The sequence below is a fragment of the Camelina sativa genome, chromosome 5 (genome assembly GCF_000633955.1).
Source record: "Camelina sativa cultivar DH55 chromosome 5, Cs, whole genome shotgun sequence".
Taxonomy (NCBI): domain Eukaryota; kingdom Viridiplantae; phylum Streptophyta; class Magnoliopsida; order Brassicales; family Brassicaceae; genus Camelina; species Camelina sativa.
The window spans coordinates 16,611,032-16,635,685 of NC_025689.1; the positions used below are offsets into that span (position 1 = coordinate 16,611,032).

At 33.4% G+C, this 24,654-nt stretch overlaps 1 protein-coding gene, 2 long non-coding RNA genes and 1 other non-coding gene across 5 annotated transcripts in view; 3 read left to right on the plus strand and 1 right to left on the minus strand.

The window, feature by feature from the left end:
• Positions 8,792–9,862, plus strand: LOC104787063. The gene is made up of 4 exons (XR_767769.2): positions 8,792–8,921; positions 9,242–9,306; positions 9,482–9,529; positions 9,658–9,862. It is a non-coding gene; the product is annotated as an uncharacterized LOC104787063 (long non-coding RNA).
• On the minus strand, positions 16,244–16,327 carry TRNAL-UAA. The gene has a single exon. It is a non-coding gene; the product is annotated as a tRNA-Leu (tRNA).
• Positions 17,040–20,884, plus strand: LOC104787064. Its single transcript, XR_767771.2, has 3 exons — positions 17,040–17,142; positions 20,540–20,613; positions 20,847–20,884. It is a non-coding gene; the product is annotated as an uncharacterized LOC104787064 (long non-coding RNA).
• Positions 24,098–24,654, plus strand: part of LOC104787065 (homeobox-leucine zipper protein HDG3-like) — a 6,549-nt gene continuing 5,992 nt past the window's right edge. For both annotated transcript variants that reach the window (XM_010512567.2, XM_010512568.2), the window contains exons 1-2: positions 24,098–24,261; positions 24,455–24,553. The gene's annotated coding sequence lies outside the window, so the exon portion shown is untranslated. The remainder of the gene's footprint in view (positions 24,262–24,454; positions 24,554–24,654) is intronic.

The window sequence follows — 24,654 nt, forward strand, 5'->3', positions numbered from 1 at the left end:
CCTAAATACGACCCCATTCCACCCAAATTGGTTATCCCGAGAACCCCCTACACCTCCACCTTAGTCACCTCGTCAACCTTATGACCGAACTGGATTGAAGATTTCTCAAAGTTCATTTGCTGTCCCGAGGGAGCCTCGTACTGCTTTAAAATATCCAAGATAACCCCACATTGACCCCTATCAACCTTGCAGAAAAAGACTGTCATCCGCAAATAACAAATGTATAATTAACGGACACTTATTTGCGACCTTTATACCCGTAAGCCTCTTGTCTTCCTCTGCTTTCCGAATATTAGCAATCAGAACCTCCCTACATAAGATAAAAATGTGAGGAGACAGCGGATCACCCTGTCTTAACCCCCTCTCTGGGACTATCAAACCATTAGGATGACCATTAAGAAGTACTCTGTACTCAACCGAAGAGACACAAAACATCAGCCACAAAATCCATTTATCCGCAAAACCCATCTTCCATAATAAAGCTTTTACAAAACCCCACTCTACTCTATCATATGCCTTACTCATATCCGTCTTGATGGCCATAAACTTACCTTTACATGAATTATTAGTACGCAAACCATGGAACATCTCCTGAGCAATCAGGATATTGTCTGAGATCAAGCGACCGAGAACAAATGCTGATTGCGTCTCTGAGATCAGCCCAGGTAATAACCGCATAAGCCGTTGGCACAAAACCTTTGAAATGACCTTATATCCTACATTACACAAACTAATCGGATGCAACTCTGCCATCCGAGTCGGTTTTGCTACCTTGGGGATTAGACATATATGTGTTCGATTCAAACCTTTATCAAAAACTCCCTCAGCAAAGAACTGATTTACCATTAAGACGAGATCCTCCTTAACAACCTTCTGTGCCTTCTGGAAAAACAACGCTGTCATCCCATCAGGGCCAGGACCTTTGTCTGGGTGCATCATGAATAACGCCTTCCTGACCTCTGCCTCCGTGGCTGGGGCCATTAACCGTGAATTATCCATGTCTGTGATGACAGTTTTAGGCTATTTTAAAACATCCTCAAAATTTCCTGGAGAAATCGTAGCAAACAATTCTTCAAAATACGATACTGCCATAGCACAAATCTCCTGATCCTCGGTAGACCAAACTCCCTGTTTATTAAACATGCCCACAATCCGGTTTCGGGCCCAACGTTGCTTAGTTTGTGCCTGAAAATATTTGGTATTCTTATGACCCACCCGCATCCAGCGATTCCTACTCTTTTGGTACCAATGGATCTCTTCATCCCGACAAGCATCGCACAAGCGGGCATTGAGATCCGAAATGACCTCCGGACCCGTACTATCATCAGACTGAGCCACCTCCAACTGTCGCTTAAGATCCTCAATCAAAACCCTCCCATAAGGAGCCTGCTGTTTCCGCCACCGAGATATCGCTCGTTGACAATGAACAATTTTATCCACAAAACCACCTGAGCTCTGCTCCTGCCCGTTCCTCCAACCAGACGAGATCGCATCCATTAAACCCTCCTTACCCACCCACCGGCGATCAAACATGAAACCACGACGTCCCCGCGGTCTCTTCGCACACGACGTCCCTGCGGTCTCTTATACTGTTTATACATTAATAGATTTGATGAGAGTAAGACACAGAGGTGTTTAGGAAGAATTAATATTAGACTCTCATAATTATAATATTACATCTTATGTTATCTTATATACATAAGAGATTTCCTAAACTAGGATAATGTAAATGTAAATAATATATTTAGATAAATGTAAATATTCCTAAACTATATCTTCTAGATTCTTCTCAATCTTCATAATTTACATATTCTTGGTTTGTAATCTCGACCGTCGATCTTGGTCGATCTCCAGTTCACCATATCCCAATACCCTCCGGCAAGCTCATGCGTGGTAACACGAGTGAGATTGGACAAGTCTTCAAAATAACGGCTTTATACCCGGCCGTCGGGTCATCATCGACATTTATACCCGGTCGTAGGGTCATCAACGACGTTTATACTTGGCCGTAGAGTCAATCTAGCTCCATCGATTTAAAATCACAAGTTTGGATCGTTCTTCGAACTTCTTGTTCATGAAAAAACTTGTGTAGTCATGGTCGAATTCAAATTCATCACCGCCAGATCAGCATCGTATCCGTCAAAGTCATCGTCGTGGCTCAATCTTTTTCGTAGTAAAATAAAGAAAACCACATGACCATAGGTAGAGTAGCACAAACACGTGCTATTATGCCCAAATCTCTTATACAAGAGACAAAATATCATTCTTTTTTTTTTTTTTTACTTGGCCAACAGGCCGAACACCACCGTACGTCTTGGGTGATATTCATAGTCACCACCACCAGCCAAGTCATGGCCACACAAGACAACACACTCACGTGTGTGTGAAGCCCAAATTCCAGAACTATATATATATATATATATATTTTTTTTGTAGTCGATGGAGTTTGGATAAATCTCATTACCAACTCAAAATTAGAACAAAAAGAAAGAAAGACTCCAACGTTAAAAAAAGAAGCGATGGAGGAAGGTCAAAATAAAAGAAAAGACGAAACAGATTTTTTTTTTCTTTTCTTTGCGAAAGCTAACGTAACGGAACCATAAACCACATCAAGGATCTTGGTTCTGATACCATAATAGATTTGATGAGAGTAAGACACAGAAATGTTTAGGAAGAATTAATATTAGACTCTCATAATTATAATATTACATCTTATGTTATCTTATATACATAAGAGATTTCGTAAACTAGGATAATGTAAATGTAAATAATATATTTAGATAAATGTAAATATTCCTAAACTACATCTTCTAGATTTTTTTCAATCTTTATAATTTACATATTCTTGGTTTGTAATCTCGACCGTCGATTTTGGTCGATCTCCAGTTCACCATACCCCAATATACATCTATCCACTTATTATTGGTTTACACTTATTTCAATTAAAATGCTTATATTTTTATTTTTTTGAGCAACGCTCATGACTTCCACCGTTGATGATGGTCTAATGGACTGTAATTTTCAAAATGGCCCACAACTGAGTTTGGAGATGTTACAGAATTCAGCGAGGAAGAATCTGTTTTGGAGATCAAGAAATGCTTATGACAGTTTCTTCAGATTCCAACATCTTCCTTAACTCTCTCTGTCTCTTGTTGTGAACTCCTCGACGGTCTCGACATGGAAGATTATCTGATCATCTCTGACGGCACCAGAATCGACCTCACCATAACTCCCTTTTTCACGGCACCTTCGTTTCTTATCCCGCCGCTAAAAAAATCCACGTCACAGTCAAGTTCCCGTCAAAACAGTTCACCGTCGAAGTAGACAGAACAGAAACGGTAACCGCAACGTGTATATTCGACACTTATATTAATTAAATAAATTTCTCAATTTATTTGGACGATATCAAAAACGATAATGAGGAGTTCTCTTCGTTTTTTCTTTCTCTTATTTCTCCTAGTGCAAATATCAACGTGTGTATTTGGACGATAAAAACAAACAAACACATTTTAGTGATATTTGGACGATATCAACGTGTTTATAACGATAATTTCCATAACCGCAAACAAACACATTTTAGTGATACTCATCTACTAGTTAACAAAAATGTGTTTGTTTCTAAAAAAAAAATTAAGAATTAATTACAGTGGTGAATCCGTGAATAGATGGACCCTGTAACTTTAAGATGTTACAATCTATTTGTTGAATCACTAAGAAAGTCATTGGGTATCTAACCGTGTTATTTAGAAACTTGTCAATGTAATTGTAATGTTTTATACAGTATAAACCTTTTATTTAGGTAGATAATATTTTTTGCTGGCTAGTGATATAGACAATAATATTATTTAGTTTTTTTTTCATCTGATAGAATCAAAAACTTTGAAAAGCGTACAATGTAAAGAAAAAAAAATGAAAACAAAAAAATACACTCATAAAACACATCGACCCTCACTTGATACTGAGGTCCAAAAGACCCTCGTCACCCTCCAAGTGTTAAGGCCTAAAAACCTTCCCCCCCTCGGCACACCTATAGCAGCCACCAGGCATCTTATTCTCTGATCCTGCCGCTTGACCACCTTATTAATCGAGATCGTGTCTTACTTGATCATGCAGTCAAGAGAGTCCCCCAACTGATAAGTATGATTGAACAGTTGAACTCTTCCTTCCCGCATGACACTTTTAGCAATAACCGTTGCCACCTTATTTTCTCAAGCAGCAACTAACCGTTGCCACCTTATTCGCTGAAGCAGCAACTTGGTGACATTCCCAATAGGTGAAGCCTGATAAAAGAGTCTGAATGTCGCGCAGCACAAACCCGTATCTTGCATGCCACTCCCGGTGATTGTTTATTGCTTTAACAGCTGCAGCATTATCCAACGCCACTTCAACCCGAGTCACATGTAACAATTGTAACGCCTCCAGCGCCCACATAGAACAACGTAATGTCGCTAACACCTGCGATTCGTTAGGCTATAAGGCATTCCTAGCATGATATAATATTTGGCGCTGATCATCTCTTGCAACCCACGCTCCAGCAACCAATGATATTATTTAGTTAATTAACAAAAATTGTTTCTAAGAAGAAAAAGAAAACTAATTATAGCACCACTGTCATCCTATATCCTATAAAGCACAAGTCACATATACAATCAAGTTAAGCCACATCAGATTATTTTTTAATTAAAAAAAAACAAACTCATTAATAAAAAAAAAACACACACGACCATAATCACGATAGTGGAAAACCAAAATTTAAAAAAAAAAATCAGCCTCCTAAACAATTTAACTTTTACTTTTCCACATAAAATAAATAAGGGTGAATTACTCAAATGTTACTCATTTTATGTAATATTACCAGAATCTACAAAAAAACTTTTTTATTACTAGAATGTTTCGAGTATTTTGAAATACCCAGCGTACCTCTGTTTTATGTTACCGGAAAAAACGTAATTACAAAAATGTCATTGCCACGTCAGACGCCACGTCAGAAATCGCTGACGTGTAACCATAACTCAGCCGTAACGCATTACAGAGTATGTTGCAGCTGAGTTATAGGTATGTTGTGACTGAGTTATCGGAAAAACATTTGAGTAAGAGCGGACGGCTGACTTATGAAAATCTGGCTGAGTTATGCGCATAACTCAGCCGTCCTTATGGCTGAGTTTTCACCAGATGATTGAGTTGTCAAAATATTGGCTGAGTTATCAATACGACACGGCTGAGTTGTCAAAATTTTGGCTGAGTTATCACTACGACAGGCTGAATTACCATTTTCCGACTGGCTGAGTTATAAAAAATGGCTGACTTATGAGATGTTGTTACGGCTGAGTTATGGTAAAACAACTATAACTCAGCCGTCATAGGCTGACTTATCAACAACTCAGCCGTTTGACAGCTGACTTATTAGCAAAAGATTAATTACTAGAATGTTATTCAGTTACGGCTGACTTATCAAACGATACGGCTGAGTTACATATTTTCAGTTGATGAAGCGGCTGAGTTTGGCAGCAATTTTTTTTGCTTTTTAATTACTGTAATGTTTTTCATGTTGTGGCTAAGTTACATTGTTAACTAAACTTCTTTGTTACATTCCAAATTAAAAAATTAACTACATGCATGCCATAATATTTAAAATCTTATTATATTTAGGTCTATGTCTATTTTCATTTCAAATGATAATAAAAAATAATAATTTAGGAGAAATAAAATAACTAATTAAAAAAGTTATTAAATAAAAGAAAAACAGTAAAAATTATTTTTCTTGATATATGAATTAAATAAAAACGAAAAAAATATTTTTTTTTATTATATAACTGAAACTTCGTTTTTTTAATTAAAAAAAAATAGATAACTCAACTTACCACATCTTTAACTCATGAAAATTTCCATGATGTTGAATAATCTTTTGAGTTAACAATTTTACAAAGGATATACCTCAAACTTGTACATCAACCATAACACATGATTATTCAAACTCAACTTCAAAAAAATTAGTTTTGTTAGTGATTGGTAACATTTTTGAATAAAATTTAGGTCTATGTCTATTTTCATTTCAAATGATAATAAAAGTAATAATTTAGGAGAAATAAAATAACTAATTTAAAAAGTTATTAAATAAAAGAAAACAGTAAAAATTATTTTTCTTGATATATAAATTAAATAAAAACGAAAAAATAATTTTTTGTATTATATAACTGAATTTTCGTTTTTTTAATTAAAAAAAATAGATAACTCAACTTACCACATCTTTAACTCATGAAAATTTCCATGATGTTGAATAATCTTTTGAGTTAACAATTTTACAAAAGATATACCTCAAACTTGTACATCAACCATAACACATGATTATTCAAACTCAACTTCAAAAAAATTAGTTTTGTTAGTGATTGGTAACATTTTTGAATAAAATTTAGGTCTATGTCTATTTTCATTTCAAATGATAATAAAAATAATAATTTAGGAGAAATAAAATAACTAATTAAAAAAGTTATTAAATAAAAAAAAACAGTAAAAATTATTTTTCTTGATATGTAAATTAAATAAATACGAAAAAATAAATTTTTTTGTATTATATAACTGAATTTTTGTTTTTTTAATTAACTATAACTAACTATAACTCAGCTGTCACATGACCTTTCGTTTTCACGTAAATATTATAACTCAGCCGTAAAGTCATATATATCATCCATTTACTTTCAGATTGTTTCTTGTGATAACTCAGCCATAACTCACTATAACTCAGCCGTCACATGACTTTTCGTTTTCCCGTAATGATTATAACTCAGCCGTCACATGACCTTTCGTTTTCCCGCAATGATTATAACTCAGCCGTAAAGCGATATTTTGGCGTGAAACCATCAGTTAACCTAATAATAGACATATTTCCATTCTAAATTTAAATTTTGAGTTCTAATAATTTTAATATTCAATTGTTGGAGAAATACTTTTTAAAAAATAAAATTCTAAATTCGAATAATAATTATTTAATTATTTGCAATAATATCTTGTGAAAAAAATCTCACTTTATGAATTTATTATGCGTGTGGATTTGAGTAGGCACAGAATTAGTGATTTTTCGCGCTCCCCTAACAACACTTTTTGTAATATCGAGAGACGTTTTAATACTTTTAGAAAAATAAAATTCTAAAATCGAATAATAATTATTTAATTATTTGCAATAATATCTTGTGATAAAAATCTCACTTTATGAATTTATTATACGTGTGGATTTGAGCAGGCACAGAATTAGTGATTTTTCGCGCTTCCCTAACAACACTTTTTGTGACATCGAGAGACGTATTAATACTTATTAGAAATCTGACAGAACAAAAGACCCAAGAAAGAAAGAAGAATACGTTTTCATATTATTTTTCCCCTAAACGATAACTCAGCCATAACTTTACCATAACTCAGCCAAACCTCAAATTAGAATGACTAAATAACCGACCAAACCAAACCGGAAACTATTTTTTCTATTATTTTTGGTTAATTACGGTTATATTCGGCTTGCTATCGGTTATATTAAGTTAATCCACCTAATTTGGATAACATTTGGATTATTTATGGTTATATATTCATCTAACCGACCCATAACCGGAAATAACTGAAAAGTAATTTCAAAATATTTTAAATTTTCAAATGGTTATCATATTAGTATATCCAAATTACCACCTTAAACCAAACACAATATAACTAAAACCAAACTGTTATATTAAAATCCATAATATTGGAAATATAAACCCTAAACCTCAAACCCTAACCCTAACCCCTAAATGTCATGATTTGAATGTTTTACACATTTTGATCAGACTGTGTAAAAATTAATCTTTGTCTATAATTATTACTTTTTATTGTTTATAATGATTATAATATTCATTTTTTCATTCTATATTTTAATTTTGAGTTATAATAATTCTAATTTACAAATATTTCATAAGTCAGTCGTTTATGTCGATAACTTAGCCATATCAATCAATTGTTTGAGAAACACTTTTATTAAAAAAAAAATTTAAAATTCAAATTCAAATTTTGATTTTTTTTTTTGACAATTCAAATTTTGAATTACTTTTAAATAAAAATTCGCTAAAATCTCATTTATTACGCGTGTGGTTCTTAACAATAAACATAATTATTATTTGCGTCTCTCCAACAACACTTTTTGTATTTTCGAAAAAATATTTAATAAATTAAATACAAAGATTTTTTGTCTGCTTCCTCTTTCTTCTTCTCTTCCTTTTTCTCTTCCGCGGCAGGTTTCTTCTCTGTTGATTTCTCTTCCGCCGGAGGCTTCTTCTCACCGCCTGAAGAAGGAGGTGCTACAGTAGAAACGAGTTCGACTGGCCTCTTGATTTTGTCGGCAACATTATCTCGAACTGCCACTGGATCTACGTTTCCGACCACCGTCAATTTGTTACCCTTATAATCAGTCTCCACATCTTTTACACCTAAAAAAATTAGAAACAGAGAGAATTTGCGGTTAGGGTTATATAAATTCGAAAATAAAAATAAAAAATTGAGGAAATTGATTAGTTATAGTTTAATTATACCTTTGAAAAACTAAATCCAAGGGGTAAATCGAAAAATCGAAAAACTAAATCCAAGGGGTAAATTGTAATTACACCTAGGACACTAAACATTTGAGTCATTTTTAAAAGATTTATAGATATAAGTAATAAACCAACTATTGGATAACATTTAAGTAATTCTTTCAATAAATATTTACAAAATTCATCTACTTTAACTGTTTTGCCCACGATCTCTCCTCTTCCTCCATGATATATACTGATGAGAGTCAACAAAGTCTCACTAACTCTCTATTTTCTTAATCCTCCATTAAAAACCCAAAAAATTCACAACGAGAACGGAGAAAACGAAGGAGAAGAGATCTACAGAAACCGAAGGAAAAAACTGTTGGGAAAAAGGTACATAAATTACGATCCAGATATTATGTTCTGATTATATTTAAGGTTTCATCAATCTCATTCGCATGTCTCTTCTTCCGTTTGCAATTTAAATTATATTTTTGTATTCCTCAGTTATGGTTTAATCTGTTCATCATCGTTTTATCAATTGCATATCTCATCAAATTCTCTTACAATTTACAATAATCTCTGTTTTTGACTTTCTCAATTCTGGTTTTGTTTCTTCATCATTGTTTTTCATGCTCATCAAATTTTGTATTTCACATTTTCTTTCTCAGTCTCATAATTATGAGTTATGAATTTTATGTTTGGATTTGCAGGTTCATATTCCATTCTGAAGTCATGTCGCTCGATTATTACATTTGTCTCCTGCACAGTTCAATAGGTGAAAGTTTCTTCATGTCAAATTAAAAGTAGTCATTTACGGAGATAGCAAATAAAGATGTCAAATGAACTCAGTGTGTCTCTTACTATTTGCATTTTTCTTAATTTACGCTTTCAGTAGATGACTCTTCTTAAAGACCATTTACTCTAACACAACAACTAGATATGATATGCAGATCCTTTGTTGCAGCACAAAACATCTTAGTAGAAGAGCAAATATAAAGGTAAATTTGTCACTTTTTTCTTTCTTAGGTGTTCATACTCAATAGAACCATGTTTACTAGCATTATATTGTTAATCATAGGAAAGATTTTAATAATTACTAATGAAATACTGCAATTGCTCAATACAGGAAGGACTAATAAAAGATTATTCACGCATGATAAAAAGGGCCGAAGAGATGATTGCGGAACAGTCAGAGTTGGCTATGATTTCTACCTTCCCAAGCAAGAACGGCAAGATTGTTTTGGTATAATATGATTATGAATTTTTGTGGTACTTTGATATGTATACTTTGGAAAATTAATCAAATAAAGTTACAACGCTATTTTGAATAAGTTAATGAACGTTTAAACATTTTTAGCTTTGTTAAATCGTACAAGCACAAATTTGATTTTCAATTACAATTATATAGTCTTTAAATCTATTACAGATCGATTACATGTAATACATTTTGGACCCGTACGTAGTACGGGCTTTAAACTAGTAATTAATAATGTAGCATCCACAACATTAAAATGTAACAATGGATATTTGTTGGTCACTAAGAAAATCGTCATTAATAAATTTTTGTTAAAGGTATCTTGTTTTTGATTTACGAATATAGACAACATTTTCATGAAAGAATGTAGATAAGAACTTTTTATTAGTTAGCATTTTTATGACACATCAAAACCAACTTTTGACCAGCCGGCTTTTCCGGTTAACTGGGTTCCCTAACCGCCGGAAATAGCCAAGTAGATGTGAGAATCCGATCCCCAAGAAGAAGAAACAAAAGAGACTGAACAAAATCAAAATCAATTTTTTTATGAAGCTGGTAACCCAAGACAATGTTCAGTTGTTTGCTTGTATGCCAAGAAAAGATATAACAAAGATAATCACAAAAGCAAAACAAATAATAATGGAATAGTTAAAAGTTAAAAGAAATCTCAAATCAGATCAAGAAACTCAATGTTTCCTCTTTGTTATCTCTTTCTTCACCCTCTATTGTTTCCTCTTTAACACCATCGTCATCCTTAGCTTTTTCTCCATTGTCCTCCTTCTCTTCTTCTTTTTCATCTTCAACTTTCGCATCTCTACCTTGTTCTTCACTTTTGATCTCCTTGTCATCGTCCTCCTCGCCGTTCATTTTATATTTTTCGTTTCTTCTTCTCCTCCTCCTTTAGATCTCTTCTCTTCCTCAGAAACCAATTATCAGGATGCTTAAAGAACAAATACATATGAGTCCATTCTCTCACTTCTAAATCTCTTAACCTCGTCTCATCTTCATCATCCATTACCATCCGTCTTTCCTCTTCATCTCCGATCACAAGTAACAAACGCGTCACCGGTAATTTCATCTCAGTAGCGATCTTCTCCTTCAAGTCCTTGACCGTCGCATCCTCACTCACGTCCGTATCTATGAAAGTTCCCGTTATCATCTCCACACTCACCTTCATTGTTTGATCTCTTTCCACTAATCTTATGATTTTGGAATGTAAAGACAAATACAGTGATATCTTCTTTTCTACTGTTTCTTTGTTTTATTTTGTTTTTTGGCTTTTGTTTTTTTTTTGGCAATGGTTTTATGGTATTAAGTTAAGATCTTGCTCTGTATGAAAACATGAACTAACCAAACACAAAGCATGCGGGTTTCGTATCCGACCAAAAAAAAAAGAGCATGCGGGTATCGTTTCAATTCAATATCGGATATTGTTTTTGATTTTATGGAAATTATCTTAGTATATTGTTTAATTACGACCTTACTTGAAGAGGATCTTGATTAATTTCAATTTCTTTGCGGATATTTTGCAACTAAATTAAAAAAAAAAATTGACTAAGTAGGATTCTTCCACAAAATCTATCTCCTCAAGTTTAGGGAACTAATTAACAAAAAAAAAAACAAAATTTAGGGAACTATATATGTTGATCAACTTCAAAGACTTTTTTATTGTTTTGGTTATAGGGGCTTAAAATTTATAAATTTATATTTAGGATTAATTTACGTCTAATCTTATATAATATGAGAAGGTTTTCTCCTAACTTTGCATAACACGACGACATTTGGCAGCGTATATTTTCAACACATGTCCTCACTTCTAAATTATTAAATTCTTTTAATTCATTTTTCTCAAAATTACATATATTATTTTTCATATTCACTAAATTTAAATGATATTTCTGTACTAAAAATTATATTGACATTTATGCTATGTCCTTTTAGTAATTATATGTAGATATCATTATTAATATTTTATATAATTACCATAACATTATAATTTTGCAAATAAAAAAGAATTAAATATTAATATATGAGAAGGTTTCTCCTAACTTTGCATAACACGACGACATTTGGCAGCGTATATTTTCAACACCTGTCCTCACTTCTCAATTATTAAATTCTTTTAATTCATTTTTCTCAAAATTACATACATTATTTTTCATATTCACTAAATTTAAATGATATTTTTGTACTAAAAATATATATTGACATTTATGCAATGTCCTTTTAGTAATTATATGTAGATATCATTTATCATTGTTTTATATAATTAGCATAACATTATTATTTTGCAAATAAGAAAGAATTAAATATATATATTAATATATGAGAAGGTTTTCTCCTAACTTTGCATAACACGACGATATTTGGCAGCGTATATTTTTCAACACCTGTCCTCACTTCTCAATTATTAAATTCTTTTAATTCATTCTCTCAAAATTACATACATTATTTTTCATATTCACTAAATTTAAATGATATTCCTGTACTTAAAAATATATTGACATGCAATGTCCTTTTAGTAATTATATGTAGATATCATTTATCAATATTTTATATAATTACCATAACATTATAATTTTGCAAATAAGAAAGAATTAAATATTAATATTATAATTTTGGACAAAACAAATTTCTGATAATCAAAGACTTAAATATTAATATCATAATTTTGGAAAAATATAATGTGATGGTTATTAAATTCTTTACTAATTTCAACCTATAAAAATATTATACTATTATAATAATTATTTGTTGAAAAATAATATAATATTTGTTTCACAGTTTTTGTACCAAAATATCAAATCAATTTATACTAAAATAATTTCAAGATATAAAACAATATGCTATTTTATTTTTCTTTAATAGTAATCATTAACATAATTTATTGCATATTATTTCTTTAAAATGTAATTCCCATGATGTTTGAAAAAATTTAAAAACAAATCTTTCAAGATATGAATACACTTTAATGTATTAATTGCAATACAATTTGTATTTTACAAAAAAAAAAACACAGACAAACCTATGGTATATTTATTCTTTGAAAAGTAACCATAACTCCCATGATGTTTGACCAAAAAAAAAATTGAAAACCTCTCATACTACTACAAATTTATCTATAAAAAATATTCATCAAACATCATATTCTACCTCTCACATAATTTTCTGAATTTTGTAATATTTAACTTTTTCCTTTGTGTGATACTTGTAGGTTTTGAAATAAATAAGTTGAATCAAAATTTTGGAGCATATATAGAAGTGAACATTTGAAATGTGGTTATTCATTAGAAAGAGTTAGATGAAGAAGGCCTTAGGAACATAAAATATTCTCACTTGTAAATATTGTTTTGAATGCCTATTTTGTATATCAATATTGTAATTTGTTTTTCTTTTGATCAATTTGATAAATTTTTAATATAAAAACTAGATTAGGACCCGTGGTGTACCACATGGCAAAATTATTTATAACTAAAATATTTAAATTATAAGTTGTATTTGTTGGTCAAAAATATATTATTATTATATAATAATTGTTAAATAAACCATATAATACCGCAATATAATTTATTTTTTACATAATATTTATTTAATCAATTTAATTAGATACATATATTCTCTGATACTGACAGTGTTTACAAAATAATGAAATGATATTTTTTAATTTATATAAATATCGATAAACCCGTCCCGCTATATAACCCCGTCCCGAGATATTTTAACTCACACTATATCATCTTCATTTTAAATATTTATTGTGTATATACGGTATAATATTTATCATATTTAACTTTTTAAAAGTTTTAAATATTTTCATATTTAACCTTTTAAAAGTCTTAAAATAAAGAACCGGAATAATCCAAATACAAGTTTTTAAAGTTTGAATGTCTGATAATCAAGGTTTCTACTCATTTGTATTCAGAATCATTTTGGTCTCTTTTATAGTATGACTCTAAACCGTTGCCCAATTTTTTGAGACGATGTGGGATATTGTACCCGTATTTTTTATTCATCTATTGAGTAATATATATCCGTTTTTAAAATTTTGTATTACATCATATGCAGCAAAAAATTACATTTTTTATTAACTAAATGTATTATAGAATAATTCAAGGTAATATAAATATAAATTCAAATAAAAATGAAAGAGAATCATATATTTATGTTTGAATGAGGTAGAAAGATTTCCTAATTTTTTTAAAATCTTACCTATAATTAATTTTGAAGTTTTGTTAACTAATATTAAAGTCAATGCATTAAATGTAAAAACTTTCCAAAAAGTATTTTTGAACAAAAACTGCAGCAAAATTACTAGTATAGATTTTAGAACATAATTCATAAACCCTAATAGATTTTATATCTTAGTCACAATATTTATGTTACTTATTACCATGCTATATTTTATACAAGTGTGTTTGTATGTATTACCCACCAAAATGAGTTTAAACAAATATTAACTGTTTCGAATACTATTACCTTAAATTTGTTCTTTAATGTTACAACTGTGTTTGTATGTATTTATTAACTTTCTTTCTTTCCATGGTTATCTATTTTATTTAATAGGTTATGACTTCTGATGAGAAAGGTTTTGCGATGGCAGGATTTAGAGACGAGGAAGGTTTGGACGTCTAGGTGATATATATCTCATGATATGGGGTTCCAAAGCCATGTGATTCTTCCGAATTCGGTTTTTATTTTCTTACACAATTTAGTCTTAATTATTTTCTTAAAATATAATTTTCATCTAATTTCTCTTCTCATATGTTCTATTATTTTTCCTAGCCATGATCGATTGTTGATGATGTGATGATAGTGCTTACCCGCAAGCAGAACAAGACAATGGGATTTGACCATGTGTGCAAGTTTCATTAATACGCATTTAACAAGACTCACCTCTACCACGTGCTTATCAAGTTGAATGATCCAAAGATCACCCTAAGCTAATCCCAATTGCATTCTAGAGAGAGAGACGAAGGGAAAGGGAGAGAAAAGCAATGTCTTGGAGAAGTAGGAAAGATTTGAGTTATCTCTTCGTCCCTCCATCACATGATTTAAAAAAAAAAACATAGAAAAAAAAAGATTATATGGCGAACAATTATTTTATGTTCTCTTAGGTTATGAAGTTAAAACTAAAAAAAGTAACTCAATAATACGATGATATGTTTTTACTCTTTTTCGTTGATCATTTTGAGTATAATACAACATATATATATATATATATATATTATTTTTAAACAGAAAAGTATAACACAGAAAAATAAAATTTTATGTGATATATATAATAATATATCAATATATATTAATAACATTTATTTACTCAATTCTAAACTAAAATTCAGTTTGCATTTAGTATGTTCAATAGATATAAACTACGTGATAAAATTATAGAAATATCTAACAGCGAATTTTTTTTCCAAATGCAATTAATCAAGAAACACAAAGTATTCTACTTCTAGAACACAAATGCATTTGAAGTCATTTGTATAATTAGTTAAGATTAAAATATTTTATTTCTAAAAAATTCAAATTATAATAAGAAAATTTTTTAAGCATGTGTGAAGCATGCTGGTAATATATAAATATCAAAATTATTTATGCTACCTTTAGTTATCTAATTAATGAAATTAATTTCACAAAGAATGAAAGAAGAGCATGAGTTTCAGCTCAAGAAGAGGTTATTCGAGAAATTCAAGCTACTGTCTCGTCCTTCTTGGAGGTGTCTGGTTTTAGAAGATATTGATGTTTTATAGATTATGTTAAAAGCGGACAAACTAACACATAATGTCCATACTCATCCGCATTTTATTTTAAACGTAATCAATATTCTTTTTTTCTAACATAAAAAATGCTTATCAAAACATGAAGAGTTCTATATATTATAGGATACAAACTAAATATTTTAAACTAACCTTTCATATTAACATAAATTTTCAGTTTAATGCTTAACTAATCAATAGTCATTCATTTTAAGTGACTGAGAATACTTATTTAAAAACAAAACAAATAACAAACATAAGATAATTTATCGACACACAAAATATAAATTTTAAAATATTTTAATAAATTTAAAATATATTAAAATTATTATAAAATTATCTGGCGCGATGTTTACTTCTAGTTATTACATATGTTTATGATTATAAGTATTTTTAATAAATTGGAGGAGGATTTACCTCCCGTTCTTCTACCCAGGAAAAATTATACTTCTAATTATTACATCAAAATTCTTTACGGAAAGTAACATAAGTACGGTAAATCACTCTGGTTTTTATTATGTAATCATCATCAGAAGTTTATCCAAACGAACAGAAATAATAATATCCTCATAAAATTTTGTACCTAAACAATAATTTCTATGGCTCACTACTTAGCCCTCGACGTTAACTTTATGATGACTTGGGCTTATTTATGGGATCTTCTCTATAATTTTTTTTTTGACAAAAAAAAAAAGAATAAATGTCAGAAGTGGGGTTTGAACCCACGCCCTCGTAAGAAGACCAGAACTTAAGTCTGGCGCCTTAGACCACTCGGCCATCCTGACATTTCCATATTAGTTAGAGGTTTTGCTTACTAAGTAAAACTAACTGTGTATTACACTATATCACACATGCATCTTAAATGTACAGAAGGGATATAACTTATATATCACTAGGTTGAGTCTCGTGCGTTATATATATATATATATATATATATATAGTTATATATTTTTCTTTTGTGGTTAAAAATCATTAGGATTTGGTTAACAATTTTTTCGAGTGACGATGTGAAGAATTTACTAACAAAGTTTATTTGTGTAACGCCTGTGTCCCAAAGAAAAGTGGAAGAACCGATCAATTTATGTGAAATCATGAAATTGCCCGGTTTGGTTTAAGTTCACCCGGTTTAGAGCAGGTTTTGGGAAACCCTAAGTGATATATTTATAATGAAATGGACGCCTCTTCTCTCTAATTGGTCATGGCTGTTATTCAATACTTGTGTTGAGAGGAAGAAAGAGATATAGAGAGAGGAGAGAGCCTATTGTGGTGTGAAGGAGATTAAAGGAGAAGGAGCAGAATCGTTAGGGTTTGGGAAGAAACAGTTTCGATATATCAAATCGTTGTCAAAGGTAACGAAATTTGGTAGTTTTATTCTCAAGCCTTTCATCGTCATTCTCCTTTTTACAGAAGTGGATTTGGATTTAAACTCGATGAGTTATGTGCAGTTTCGTGAGACACGTTTTCTCAGACGCGAGTTGGAACCATCGGGGATTATAACTGAGATCGTGGTCTCGTCTGGTTTCTGATCGGCACGAGATTTTGTGGGATGCTTCGTGACGTCTCGGACTAGCTTTTCACCGGAGGGATTTGATAGTTAACGGTTGGTTTTTATTTTAGGGTTTCGTCTTTAAGACTGTTCTTTTCTAATGTTTCTGTCCAGTTTCGCTATAAGTCGTTTTTGGTTGTGTGGCTTGTTGTAGGGAATTGCTGGGCTGTTTCAGACGTTAGGAGAGTCTCAACTGGTTATATTCGTTGTTATAATCAGTTTGATAAGGTGAGTGCGTGACCATGAGCTTATCTAAGCGATTGGGTTGTATAACTTGTTTTGTGTGAAGTTGTGTAGGTGTGATGAATGTGTTATTGGATGTTCTGTTCAATGTCTGGTTTGTTATGTTTTATTTGTGGTTGTACTCTTGATTTGCTTGTGTGTATAGCTCGTAGATGGGAGGATCGTCTCACTGGGTATTTCTGGTAATACTCACGCATCTCATTGTGTTTGTGGTGCAGGTATTGTGTAGTGTGGAATCATGGCGATGAGGAGGAGGATGATCTAGGGTCTCGGTTGTGTGTTGTTGGACTTGGTTATATTGTTTATGTTGGAACCTTGGATAGAGTTATGCTAGGTTGATGGATAGAATGCTTAGGAATGTTATTGCATTGATGATGTGTTGGTTCTGTATGTTGGTATGTTTCCGCTGTGCATATTGGTTGTTATCGGTTTAATGAGGAATTGTGGTTTGGGTGGTTTATTTAAGTAGTATGAGATGCTTAATTATGTATTGTACTTATTTAAAAAAAAAACGGGACCAGTTGTTTTAATTTGGTATCAGAGCCCTTACGGTACTAGGATGGTTAAATGGATGGTTTAAAGCGGTTTAGGAATTTAATTGGTTGAATTATCTTCCTATTGTTTGATGCATGATGATGTGTGATGGAATTGATTATGAGTAGTTAGTCAATTTGTATGTGGTATAGAGTCCTAGTATCATCCTCTTCGAGCCTTCAATGAGATTCCACTGTAAGTTGTTTTATGTGTTGTTAGTTGTATAGTGTTTTTAGCTTCTGTACGGGAGGTGCAGTTGGCTATTGACAAGTTGTTGGAAATTGGTGGATCACGCCGGTATCGGGAAATACCGTTGGCGGTGATTTGTGAAAGTGGATATGTTGGAAAGGGATTTCCAAGAAGTTAAGTTGGAGACTTACTTCGCCTAGAGTGGCTGGAGTGCCACTATTTAACAAGATGAGGTGGTGTTCGGAGTCCAAAATTTTCGTGAAGCGGTGGTGTTGAGAAAAGTTTCCCGAAATAGAATTTACTATAAGTGGAAAGTTTCCAAAAGAGGGAAGTTTTAAAAATGGAAAGTTTTATGGAAGTTAGAATTTGTCAATTTTTAGCGGTGTGTGCCTTGGAGGGGCTTGTGTGGCCTTTGTGGCGGAATTTTGAGTTAGTGTGTGCCCGTGTGTGGCGGTCTTCTGAGACATTGTGTGGCCGATGTGCTTACTGGTGTTGTTGGAGGTCCAGCAGGTTCTGTGAGTGTGGTAACAGGTTTTGCTCAGACCGAGATGACCTTATTGCAGATTTAATAAGATGATTAGTTCTTATGAAATTTTGACGAGGGATGGGTTAAGGGATTATGTGATTCTAGGAGTGGGAAGTTTCCATAAATAGAAAGTTTCTAAATATGGAAAGTGTTTAGGGAGATAGAGCTTTGCTGTTTATGGAAAGTGTCGTTGCAAAGGAAAAATAAAAAGTTCCAGAAAAGGGAAGTTTCCATAAATAGAAAGTTCTATGAATAGATAGGACTTGACTATTTTTGGAAAGGGGATGTGGAATGCCTGGAGTGGCGGGAATGTTTAGAGGTTGACCTGAAGAGTGGTCACAGATGAGATGATTGGTTCTCAAAGATTTTTGATTGGTGGTGTTACGGTGCTACGAGATGTGCGGGTTCTAAAAATGAGAAGTTTTATGAATAGTTAAAGCTTGCCTATTTACGGAAAGTGCGATTGCAAATAAATAGAAAGTTCTATGAATAGTTAGAACTTGTCTATTTATGGAAAGGGCGTGTGCAAACACCCAAATGGTTGAGATGTTTTGAGTTGGCCTAAAGAGTGGTCATGGTGGTGGTGATATTCTGGTGAGAGAATATGGTGATTGGTAGAGCATTGCGATGTTTTACGTGAATCACATGAGGTAGTTCCCGTCGGGAGATGCTTATTGACGTTAGGACTTGTTTGCTCACGTGGAGATGATTAGTTCTCCAGAGGAGATGATTAGTTCTCCTGTGGAGATGATTAGTTCTCCTGAGGGGATGATTAGTTCCCCTGGTGCACCGCGGGCTTGACGGGTTGCGACCCTGAGGGCGGCAGAGGAGATGATTAGTTCTCCTAGGGGATGATTAGTTCCCCGGAGGGGATGAGTAGTTCCCCTGGTACCGAGATCTCGAGGGTGACGATTCGAGAGTGAGACGGTATGGCTCGAGGACGACGGTCTGAGAGTGCAGGCGGTGCAGTTCGAAGGTTGCGACCTAAGAATGTATGAGTGAGAGAGCAAACAATGTCTAGAACGTGGTTATGAGCGTAGTGACTGGATGTAGACCTCGGAGGTCGGGATTGATCTCGTGTTTTGGGTTGTCTTGACTAGTGGGGCCAGGGTTATGTGGACCGTTGGGTCATATGGATGTGCGGGCTGTTGCGACAGTTGCACGGAAAACCTTTACTGACGGTATTCAGTCCGGTCGGGGAATGTGCGGGCCGTAGTGACGGTTGCACGGAGGTCCTTGGTGGAGGGACAATGTTCTCAGATTCGAGGACGAATCTTTTGTTAGAGGGGGAGAATTGTAACGCCCGTGTCCCAAAGAAAAGTGGAAGAACCGATCAATTTATGTGAAATCATGAAATTGCCCGGTTTGGTTTAAGTTCACCCGGTTTAGAGCAGGTTTTGGGAAACCCTAAGTGATATATTTATAATGAAATGGACGCCTCTTCTCTCTATTTGGTCGTGGCTGTTATTCAATACTTGTGTTGAGAGGAAGAAAGAGATATAGAGAGAGGAGAGAGCCTATTGTGGTGTGAAGGAGATTAAAGGAGAAGGAGCAGAATCGTTAGGGTTTGGGAAGAAACAGTTTCGATATATCAAATCGTTGTCAAAGGTAACGAAATTTGGTAGTGTTATTCTCAAGCCTTTCATCGTCATTCTCCTTTTTACAGAAGTGGATTTGGATTTAAACTCGATGAGTTATGTGCAGTTTCGTGAGACACGTTTTCTCAGACGCGAGTTGGAACCATCGGGGATTGTAACTGAGATCGTGGTCACGTCTGGTTTCTGATCGGCACAAGATTTTGTGGGAAGCTTCGTGACGTCTCGGACTAGCTTTTCACCGGAGGGATTTGATAGTTAACGGTTGGTTTTTATTTTAGGGTTTCGTCTTTAAGATTGTTCTTTTCTGATGTTTCTGTCCAGTTTGCTTCAAGGTTGTTTTTGGTTGTGTCACTTGTTGTAGGACGTTTCTGGACTGTTTCAGACGCAAGGAGAATTTCTCCTGGTTGTATTTGTTGTTAGAATCAGCTTGATAAGGTGAGTGCGTGACCATGAGCTTATCTAAGCGATTGGGTTGTATAACTTGTTTTGTGTGAAGTTGTGTAGGTGTGATGAATGTGTTATTGGATGTTCTGTTCAATGTCTGGTTTGTTATGTTTTATTTGTGGTTGTACTCTTGATTTGCTTGTGTGTATAGCTCGTAGATGGGAGGATCGTCTCACTGGGTATTTCTGGTAATACTCACGCATCTCATTGTGTTTGTGGTGCAGGTATTGTGTAGTGTGGAATCATGGCGATGAGGAGGAGGATGATCTAGGGTCTCGGTTGTGTGTTGTTGGACTTGGTTATATTGTTTATGTTGGAACCTTGGATAGAGTTATGCTAGGTTGATGGATAGAATGCTTAGGAATGTTATTGCATTGATGATGTGTTGGTTCTGTATGTTGGTATGTTTCCGCTGTGCATATTGGTTGTTATCGGTTTAATGAGGAATTGTGGTTTGGGTGGTTTAATTAAGTAGTATGAGATGCTTAATTATGTATTGTACTTATTTTTTTAAAAAAACGGGTCCGGTTGTTTTAATTGCAGATCAATTGGTGACAGCTTGTCCTGTGGGAAGGTTGTTAAAGGGTGGGGACCAGGGTTTGAGGAACGCCTGGTGCACCAATAACCTACTGTGGATTTGGATGAATAGTTCCATTTGCCCAGTGAAGGGTTAGGATCGATGCCCTGCAGGGCCAGCTTGGGGTCCGTTTGGGCGGCTAGCAGTGAGGCTAGCGGGCTAGCAGTGAGGCTAGTGGGGTCCACGGGACGGGTTGTCACAATTTGTATGGAGAGACTTTGTTTTATGAAGTTATTAGAGGTTTGTAATTGTTTTATTTGTATTGATTAACTATATATATAGTTAATTTTAAATGATTAGCTTTGTAACATCCCAGTTTCTTAATTTTAGAAATTGGTCGACTTGGTTTAAGTTCACCGATTTGATTTGAGTTGCCAGTTTAGTTGGTTTTGAAAAAAATCCTAATAAGTGTTTTATAAGTCTTGACACCTTCTCCTTGTTGCTGTTATTGCTGATTTCGTGCTTGGGATGTGAATAAAGCAAAGAGAGAGCAAGAGAGAGAAGTTTGGCATGGTGTGAAGGAGATTAATGAGAAATCAGAATCGTCAGGATATGGTAGGAAAATGATTCTACATAGCAAACCGTTGAAAAGTTTCATGAGGTGCTTCGTCTCAAACGCGAATTGAAAGCAGCGGGGATTGTAAGTGTGATCGTGGACTCGTCTGTTATCCGATCGACTGAGATTTTGTGGGAAGCTTCCTGACGTCTAGGGCTAGCTTTACACCGGAGGGATTTGGAAGTTAACAGGTGTTTTTGGGCTGTTGCAGATGCAAGGAGAGTATCTCCTAATTGTATTTGTTGTTTGAATCACCTTGATAGGGTAATCTGTAACATGGGATCATTGCAATAAGGAGGAGGATGATTTAGGGTCTCGGTTTTGTGATGTTGGTTTTTTGTGTTTGTATGTTGGAACTTGGTTTAGAAGCATGTTAGGTTAATGGTTTATACTGATTGTAATTGATATGGTATTTATATTAAATTGGAGTTTGTTTGGTTTGTCTTCCGTTGTGCATGTTAATTTGTTGTTGGTTTATTCTTTGTGTTGTAATTAAGTATTATGGAGTATTTAATTATATTATTATTATTATAAAAAAGGGTTGGGTTGTTTCAGTATAATATCAGAGCCCTTACGATTCTATAGCTGATTAATGGATGGTTTAGAGCAGTTTAAAGAATTGAATTGGTTGAACTATTTTCATGGCGCATAATGTTGTGAAACTGTTGCTTGATTATGAGTAGTTAGTCAATTTGCATGTGGTATGAAGTCCTAGTATCATCCATCCTCTTCGAGCCTTCAAAGAGATTCCACGGTTAGTCTCTGTTCGGGGAAGTGCAGATGACTAATGGAAAGTTGTTTGGAAGTGGTGAATCACGCAGGTATTAGGATATACATTAACGATGATTCGTGAAAGTGGATGTTTTGGAGTGTAGCCTGGGAGTGGCCAAGGCGGAGGTGATGTTCCGGGAGGGAATATGGTTGTCGGTAGGACATTGTGATGATGTATATGTGGTTTCCAAAAATGGAAAATTTTATGAATATTTAGGATTTGTCTATTTCTGTGAACACGCAAAGTGGTTGGGAGGTTTTAGAGTGTGGCCTGAGGGTGGCTAGGGTGGTGGTGAAGTTCCGGGATGGAATATGGTGGTTGGTAGGACAAAACGATGTTTCACGCGGATAACGGGGGGTTGTCATGGTTGGGGAAATGATTATAAATGTTATGACCATTGCTAAAAGGGCGGCCCGGGGGGGGGGCCCTGAACAACTCATGAGGAGATGAGGGTTCTCTTGAGGGGACAGGGGACCAATAACATCAAACTAATCAGTGAGTTTTTTTTAAAACTTATATTTTTTTTATTAATGGGTCCTCCCGAAAATAGATTTAGGTCTGAAAAATACTAAACATCCACAATTACGAAACAGAAAGATTTTTCCGGTGATCAACAACAAAAAGCGAGGTTGAATCTGGGAGGTTAAACGGAGGTAGCGAACCAGATCTACTAATACCGTCGAATACAAGGGCAACAACTTTTTGACTGCCATTGGATCGGGTTCTTTACCTGGATAATTCAGATCCTGTCTCTCAACCGTTACTAGTGACGAGCCTGACTCGCCACAAGCCTCTTGGAATAGACCATTTAGCCGACACTCAGCCACCCATGAATATCGAATCCCCTACCTAGCAAAACGATATAATTAAATTTTTAAAATTAAAAATTTAAGCAATTATCTTAAGTTTGACTATTATGATTATTTTTTCGGTCAAATGTTCATTAGAAGGTAAGATAGCTAAAAGGGATTGTATGACCGACGACTAGAATTTGTAGCTTAATCTTTGTGTTTATCTTGTGTCAGTCATTATTGACTAGATTGATTAATATTATGTATCTTCTAACATACAAAATATAATTGATGGCAAATATGTATAATTTTTTAGATATAAAACTAAAATGACAAGAAAGTTTTAAAAATAATTTATGATCATTGTTACTATGAATTTTAAGCCTAAAAAGTTAAATAATATTACATTTTTTCTCTTAGGCTCATACCATATATATAAGCATTATATTTTTATAGAAATCATGGTTTCTCAAGAGTAAAAATTCAAAAAGGACTCAAATTGAAAATACCAAAAAGGTTAAAAATATTTCATTTCAAATTGAGACTGAATTTTATCTTTTAATAGAGAAAAAACTAAATTATGCTATTTACTTATTTAATTACTATTATGTAATAATATAAATCATATATGAAAAACCAATTACATTGTGACACATGGACAAAAAGATAGAAGCATCTTTGTTTTTTTCTCTTTTCTTTTTCTGACGTTATCTTTTGCTTCTCTTTCCTTCGAGAGTGTAGGATAAAGCAAGTGTCTCCGTCCCGACCTATAAATATGTGTCACTATAACCCATTAAATTCACTTGCACTCTCACCACCTCCGACGCACCTCAAAACCGCTTCGTAAAACCATTAGTTGATTTCCGACCAAGCCCCTATTTCCTAGCTATAGATACTATCCTATTTTTCATCGACAAACATAATATACCTACCATTCATTCATGTATGTCTTAGATTTCATCATTTTTCATTTGACTGATTTTATACCATTCTATTATGTTCTGATCAAATCTGTCGTAGTTGTATCTATTATATACATCAAATGATGATCTGGTTTCTTATGATGTATCTTGCTTTTGGGACCGTGTTTTGTTTATAGATTTAAAACTTTTTTCCTTATTCCTTTTCGTTTGTAGAAAAAAAGATGGAGAGATAGATCTAGCGAACAAAGGAACAATAAGCTTAAAAAGATTTGATCTTTTTGAGTTTATTTACACAGCCAAAACCTTTTAAAGGTAACACTCATTCTTTCGTTGTCTTTTTTTTTTTTTTTTTTTTTTTTTTTTTTTTTTTTTTTTTTTTTTTTTTTTTTTTTTTTTTTTTTTTTTTTTTTTTT